Below are 7,959 nucleotides of genomic sequence, written 5' to 3'. Positions count from 1 at the left end.
GAATCAAAGTGAAAATATTGAATGTACTAAGCAGATGTCTTCTCCTAGTGACAGCAAGATGAGCAAAGACAGCTGGTTAGAAGAACAACAACAACAAAAACACATCATCATTCCTGCTTCAGCTCCAAAAAATCTTGGACTTGTTGTCATGGAAGAAAGCTATATATGTTAGAAGCCAAGAAAAAGACAAATATTATTGAATCTGGTAGCATTTTAGTGAATGTGCTGGAAATAACTTAAGTAGGAAGAAAAACTGGATGTACTCCATTGTTTATTAAAAGAATGCCTCTTCTTATTTCCACAGGGACCTATAGCCTAGATAGGCATTAACACATTTGCAAGATACATATTTTAAATATGTTTCTTCATTTGTCAATCTTAAGGACTCTTCTGCTAAAGTAAATAGAGTTACAGCACATAGAAATGTATACAGCCACAAAAATTTATCTCTGCAAGCTAAAAATGCTAACTGCGGGTTTTGTCTGCAACTCCTTCAATCAGGGAACATGGGTGTATTGCAGAGACACCTAGAGAGATCTTAAATATTAGGAAGGGAGAAGATGAGAAAATTAGACTCCCTTGGTGAAACACAGGATAAATAATTCACAATGAACAAAGGAAAAGGAAACCAAAATTAAAATATGAAGAGCTCTTCTGGATGAAAATCAGTCGGAACTGCATTGAACAACAGATCCAAGAGGAGTTTGTTGGCAAGACTGCAAAATAAGCCAGTGACCCTCTGGCCACCCTACTCAGAGGTAGCACATTCTCTCTTGATATTTTTCATCTGAACAAAACTTGATTTCTGTGCTTGACCTCCGGACATTTCCATTTCGCTTTCTGAGCCTTTGGGCAGACTTGAGTGAAGAACAGGATTGATGAGAAGCGTTTAAGAAATCAAAGAAATCAGCTGTGCAGTTGGTAATGGCAAAGACAAGTAACTTGAGGTGGATGTTCCCAGTAACTTGAGGTTGATGTTGGGCTGTTAGGTAGCCCAAATCCCATGTGCCATCAGACAGTGCCCTGTGCAACAGCAAAGCTCTGGATTTGCTGGCTCAGGAGGTGTCCTGTGTGGAGTGCTTCAAAACACCTACAGAGGTCCTAAATTATTTAAAGCCTTGAAGAAGCAAGAGGTTAATTTGGTTTATACTAAAGATATATACAAAGAAAATTATGTAAAGAAAAGTATTTAGTTTGGTAAACAACTGCCTTGGGAATTGTGACCAATCTGACATACCAGCTTGTAAACAGAGGACAATGAAGTCAAAAGGAAGGACAATGAAGTTAACAGGAGAGGACATTGCTGCTGGGTCTCCAGTTTCTGGCTGTCAGTTTTGCCCTTTCTCCACCAGGTGATTAGGCAATGATAGTTTTCAAAAGCAAATTGTTTTATTTACATAATTTTTTATCCAGAAAAGCAGGGTTAAATATGCAGCTCTGCAACAGAACAGATGTGGGACTTGGGAAAAACTGCAGCTTGAACTGAGCTGGAAAAGCTTCCACCATTTGCCAATATCTTGGAGAGTCTGGAATCTTTCTCATTTCTACTGTGACAAAAACAGAACTTCTCAACATTTTGGAGGACTTTCTCCCTTGTAACAAAGGACAAAAAACATGCAGTGAAAAACAAATCACAGTGCCAGAAGTGACTGAGAATCAGTTTTTCTTGTTTTAATTCCCCACCTTGCTAACCTCAGCTCCAAGATCTGACCTACAGACTCCCAGCCAGCCCAGGAATAACCATGCCACAACGAAGGACCATTTCAGCCAGGAATTCCAAGCTGACTCCAAGAAAACATTTCCTAGAGTATCTTGCTAAAATGGATACACTCCCACACACACTACATGAAAGGAATCATGTCTGACAAATAAACATTTCTTAATGAGAAACATTTGTCCAACATGTTTCTCCCCAGTACTCTGGAGCTTTGTGCCTCAGTGCACCATCAATAAAAGGAGACAGCAGCCCTTCCCTAGGCTCTGGGAGATCACTCTGGGCTATGAAAATGATGGACTCCTTACCTCCATTACTTACCCTCAGAACTCTGTATACCTTATAGCACATAAGTATGGACTGACTCAAGAATTTTTATAGACCCATTTCAGTCCACGTTTGACCTTGACCAAGAGCATCTCTGCCCACAGGCTGCTCCATTTCCTCCACCCCACTTTGGGACACAGAGGCAATGCAGGGCACCTCAGTATCCCTGAGCTCAGCCATCCCTGAATGCGCATTTCCTCACACCATCAAAAATTTGGATCACCAAGGAGACAGCCCAGCCCCGCTGCCAGTGAGGTGACAGATCCCTGGCACTGGAGCTGGGCTCAAACTGCTCATGAGCTGCTTGTGGCTGGAGAGGAATGTCTGCAGAGAGCTAAACCAGATTGCTCATAGATCTCTTCCAAATTGTCTCTAATTTAGTGGGCAATTTGAGAGTAAATGTGTGCTGGAAGCACCATCTTTCCTTCAAAGTAATAACCTGAGAACACTGAGATTGTGGCTGCACTGGAGAAACCTTAGGATCTCACTGGCGCCTTGGCAAATCCTTAAGATGTCAGAGCCACCTATGTATATTCTGTCCCCTCTCTCAGAACACTTCGGGTATGTGTTTGATGCTACAGACACACCACAGCCACCACAGCTCCAGGAATGTGGTAAGGTTCCTAGCAAGGGCTGGCTGAGTTTGTGAGCCTGAAGCAGTATGTTTACAAATACCTGATCTGCACAGAGCTTTTAGAGATAGTCACATGGCTCCAAAGCTTCAGGAAAGGTGACATTTTGGTGCCACCTTTGTTTCTTAGTCCCACACCTACTGCAGGGAAAAGAAAAAAAAAATCAATTGGTATTTGCATTATCTTGTCTATATTTCAGCCACAAGGTTCCAGCATTTGCAGAACTTCTGGAGGCCCATCTCACCTGTTAACATCTCACCCCTCCCAAACACAGACTGAAAAATGCCACTTTTCTCCACTATTAAATCAAAAGCTGTCTACACCCATGTGTCAGCTGTTTACCATCCTCTGTTTCCTCCCTTTGGGCACCTGATCAGGGATAATAACCTATATCCTTGAAGAATTTTTTTTATTAAGCATTACAGAGAAGGAAGACTTAAGGCAACAAGCAACATAATTATATAACCTTTCCCACCCTATCTTATTACACAGGGATCAGCTTGCAACTTCACCTGTGGAAACACAGCAGCTCAACTCTTTGAATGTCCATGACTTCATCTGGGCCCTTTTCTGCTCTGCTTTTGTCCTAAGCAGAATGGTTCACATGTCTTTCAGTTAAGATCTTTCATTCATTCTTTACAACAACTACTCAGCCTTGCGTTAGCAGCACTGGTGTTGCTCCACAGATTCCTAGATGAGGTGGCCATGCTGCCCAAATGGTAGGAAGGCCCTGATGGAGAAGCTGAATATCACAAGGCAGCGTTTGAGAGCACCCAGACTCTGTCCCCAACACCCAGAGCATTGCATTGGTTAATGCTGTTGGTGTTGAGCACCAAATGCAGGCTCTGCACAGGGATCTGGGACTGGTACACACCCTGCATCAAGCCTCACCCCACAATGAGACAGGCAGGCAAACGAGAAAATTGGGCCCTGGCCCCTTCCTGTGATTAGGTCATTATAATGGGTAAATATTTTCCTAGATAGAGAGCTGAGATAAAGGACTCCTGATGTCTGAAATGGAGTTTGAACAAAACTTGGAAGGACTATCCCTACCTTATAATTCTTTATAATGTGCTTTTACCAAATAAATGCTTTTCTTCCCCAAAGTACTCAGGGAAATTTTTCATTGAATATCAAGAACAGCATCTACTCTACAGCCAAACTGTTCACCAGAAAATATACAGAATGGATTTAGTGACAGGTACCAAGGGTTATTCCCAGAGGACATTACAGCACTACACCATTCAGTCTAAATATTTACTGAGGAGTACAGAAAAGTGAATGGTAGAGGCAGAGTCTCAGAGATTGGCTTAGAGGAATCTATTTAATAAAAGCCTGTTTCTGCAGAGAAAAATGACTGTGATTGTTTTTTTAATGAAAATCAGTGTTCTCATGCTATAGCAAATAGTGATTATTCATTCTCTATCCCTCTACTCTGCAATATTAATGATTTTGTGGCCTCTCCCTTGATATTCCAATCTCACCCTGAGTTTTCTCAGGGTTTGGGAGCTTTTGTATCAGATAAACTGGTTTATAAGGTAGTCTTTGAGGAACAAGTCTCACTTAAATCTCACATAATATCCAAGAATGTTCTCCGGTATTTGACCTCTTTGTGGATGAAACAATACTCTTCAGACACAATAACCTTGGTGTTTCAAAGCTGTAACCAGCACCTGTGGAGTTTTCAAACAAATAGGCTGTGTTCCTTGGTACAGTCTTCCTCACTGCTCCCACATTTAATTGCTTTGTAATTACACTTGTAAAACCTGCAATGGGATTACACATGGGGGAAAGAAAAAATAATTTTAAAAACCACATTTCAGAACAGGAGGGGATTTATGGGAGCTGCAAGACAAAGAAAAACCCACCTTTCTTTCTTTCTTTCTTCATTGTTGTCTTTGGAAGGCAGCCATCAAAGTTTCCTTGTCAGTAATACAGGGATTTGTAAATAGAACAAAGAGCTTCCTCACACCAAGGCACATTATATAACCCAGCGCCGTCACCATGTGTCTTCACAGGCAGTTCCCTTGAACTCTGCATCTCGCTCCTCCTGAGAACAGTCCTCCATGCCAGCTTGAACAGATGTGGTTTCCTTTAGGAAAGGTTTTCTGTTAGGGTCAGTCTGACTTCCCTTTCAGAGTTTTCCAGCCTCGTGTGCTCTTTGCTCAAGGGATTACTGTGGTGGACACTAACTCCATGTGTTACTGTTAAGCTTCTCCTCACCTGCTGGCTGAGCTGAATGAGTGCTGAAATCTCTGTTCCACAGAAAAATCTGACATTTCATGTTTTCCTGAATCAGACCGGAAAGTTGCAATTTCCTGTGAACCCAAATTCTGAGAAACATTTCAGAAAGTGCAAAATGGCCCCAGCACAGCCTTTTGTTTGGGTGTTATCTACAGGTTTTTATGAGACTTAAGCTGGCTTTAAACACATCATGTTCCAAGTGATCCCAAATGCGACCAGGCAGCACCCACTGTTCCCAAAGTCACTCAGGGAGCTGCGGTGTCTGCCAAGGGTGCATTGCAAGAGAGAGGTGACACAGAGCCAGATGTGGTTTTCTCTTACCCCATGCATTATTTTAGTATTGCCACTCTTCAATTCCACCAGTGCACTCACAGACTTAAAGCTTACAAGGATTTTAATTCTTATTTTCCAGGCTCCTTGAAAAAAAAAAAGGTTTTTATAGTATACCTCTGAGGATACAACTCAATAGCTTGTACTGCCCTGGCATGATATTTCCAACATATCGAGTGCATATTCAATAGCACTATTTTGAAGTTTAATTATTTAAGATTGTTTAACTAAATCAGGGCATGAGGCTGTGTAGACCCTCTTATTTTAGTATCAATAGAGCTGGTTTTTGATCTCTGATTGGTTAGAAGAGTTTTGTAAATGAACAAGGATAAGACATTCTACAGCTGATGTACATCACCAAATACAAAAGTTCACACTGGTTAAACTAGGGTGGTGTCAGCTTGTGTGAAGGCAGCTCTGAAACTGCAACAGCATAGTGGGAAAAGCAGTCCTGCCCTGTGAACAAGTGAGAAAAAACAAAAGCTGCTGCTAGCTGGCCTTCATGGAAAATGAAGTTAAAAAAAAAGAAAGAAAGACGAAAGAAAAAAGAGGTGGAGGAAGGAACAGAATCTTCAAGACCAAATTCTCATCAGATTGAAAATCAATGTAACTCCCACATTGCAACACTTTGCAGGTCTAATAGACACAAAGCTGTTCCTTCACCCGAAAGCCAAACATAAAAGTCACGGAAACCCATCATGCCAATTCTGTGGCTGCTTTCCGGAGCAGAATCTCTTTAAATGTCAATGTTCCCTTTGTTCTGTGCACCCTTTATAATGAGTCTATCATCTGTTTGGTAAAAGATCCAGTGAAATATGTAATAAGGTTATCTCACCATCTCTCTCTATTGTAAAGTCATATCTCCTCTTCCACTCATTAATTATTGTCTTCCATTTCCTGTGTCAGATGTGAATCATAAAATAGGGACTCAAGGCTTGCAAGCTTAGCAACTTACCATATATTAGCTGAGATGTGGTAACTCTCCATGTGCTCCCTCTTAAGCCAGTAATAAACAAAGCCAGTGTGGCTTTGCTGTGCACAGGCCTGCAGTCGATGCAGTTTGGATTAACCTCCTCTCGTTGTCACCTAAGCTGACAGTGATAGTGGCCATGGCTCAGCTGATGTTCAGTCCTCATATTGCAAGACTTTGCCTTTAAATCCTGGGAGCAGAGCTCTACCAATATAACTGTCTGGAAAGCTATGATGATTTATGTGCTGTCAACATACGCTAAAAAAAAAAAGGACAGAAAAGCAGCACAATTACATGATTATCAGCCAATGCCCCTTGGTTTGCAGTTTTTCAACCATGAACTGCTCAAACTTTGGATCAAGAAGTGAAGCAATCTGTTTCTCAAGTGCAAACAGGGAAAAGTTATATGAGTCTTATAGCAATTTCAGGCAAATATATCACAGAAGCAGCATGCTTAGCCTTTTTACTGTGCTTCTGTCTGAGGTTTCCAGTAAGATTTCCCTGATATATAGTAAGAGTCAAAACTCTAATCTCTTTTAGCTCTTTTTTATTGTCTCTGCAGCACTAACTTTGAAAAATGGCCTTGTCCCCAAAGAACTGCACACAGTCCATGTAGAGAAGCTGTTAAAATAAATGCTTTACGTAAAAAATATTGCAAACGAACTTGGCTCTGAGGGTTTTAGAGCTACAACATATAGATATAAACCAGAGCAGCTAAGTATGAATGCAGGTCTTACTGCAGTAGAGAAGAAGGGAAGTTCCCCTGTCTAACAATTGTTGCACATGATCTCTGAAAGCAACAATTCCTTCTCTTCTTTCTCAGGGCTGCAGCATTTTAATAAATGACTATTCTCATGTTAATGTCCTTCTGCCTTCCTCCTCACTGACCTCAATGCACACCATGCTGATTCATAAAGTTTCTTCTTTCACTGGATTTGAGTGCTTTCTGGAGACCTTATTTTTGCTGTTCTGCCTGCAAGACATCTGGCTGATTTATAGAGACTGAGACACAGACGAGCACAGTGTTGGCCGCCCTACCTGAATATTGTGTTTCCTACACATTGTGTTCCTATCTCTGCCCATGCTGTGGTCTGATTTTTGATAGTCTGTGTATTGTTCAAAGAAGACAGCAAACTTTTTGCCTCTCAGAAAAGCTTCTGAGATCCTCAGGAATAAAAGTATGCTTTTCCACCTGTATTCCTCACAAAGCAGTGATATCTGTGTCTAGACACTGATTGGGGAAATTCAGGCAAGGGATAACGTGCAAATGAGAATATGATTCAGTGGTGGGAAAAATACAGACAAACACCAGGTGCCTCAAAGGCTGAATCACAAACAAGGCAGTGAAAAAATCTCAGAACGCAAGAGATGATGGAGGAGCTTGACTTGGCATTTATCTGTTTATTCCAACAGGATATGCAGATTCCACCCTTCTGACATCACTGCCTCATGACACAACCCCTCTCCATAGCACTGAGTCAGCACCACTGTGTGATCTCCTCTTGGCAATGCAAGATGGGGTGAAAGGCTCCCCATAATGGTGAAAGCATAGAGGGACCTCTAGACAGGTCGCCAAAGGGATTAAAAAACTCATGGTCATCTTATGAGCACCCCTCCCAGGAAATAATATGGGCTCAGAAAAATTTCCTGCACAGTAACACAGCAATGTTCTATGGGAGTGCTCCCACAGCAGATGGAACAATAATTCATACCGTGTGCGCAAACGAAGGAGCAAAGAACAC

The 7,959-nt window shown here is 41.6% G+C and overlaps 1 long non-coding RNA gene across 2 annotated transcripts; it reads right to left on the bottom strand.

Annotated features, from left to right (window-relative positions):
• Positions 1 to 282: 282 nt before the first annotated feature.
• On the bottom strand, positions 283 to 6,333 carry LOC121353866. 2 transcript variants are annotated; one of them, XR_005955202.1, is made up of 3 exons: positions 6,203 to 6,333; positions 4,542 to 4,765; positions 283 to 4,439 (listed from the first exon to the last, which is right to left on the bottom strand). It is a non-coding gene; the product is annotated as an uncharacterized LOC121353866 (long non-coding RNA). The 2 variants fall into 2 exon arrangements; XR_005955201.1 differs by lacking the exon at positions 6,203 to 6,333 and having other exon boundaries at positions 283 to 1,592; positions 2,717 to 4,439; positions 4,542 to 4,890.
• Positions 6,334 to 7,959: the final 1,626 nt, after the last annotated feature.

The sequence above is a fragment of the Pyrgilauda ruficollis genome, unplaced genomic scaffold, assembly GCF_017590135.1.
Source record: "Pyrgilauda ruficollis isolate IOZ18807 unplaced genomic scaffold, ASM1759013v1 scaffold21, whole genome shotgun sequence".
Classification (NCBI taxonomy): domain Eukaryota; kingdom Metazoa; phylum Chordata; class Aves; order Passeriformes; family Passeridae; genus Pyrgilauda; species Pyrgilauda ruficollis.
The sequence above is the reverse complement of the archived record's forward strand: the minus strand, read 5'-3'. Positions and strand labels throughout refer to the sequence as shown.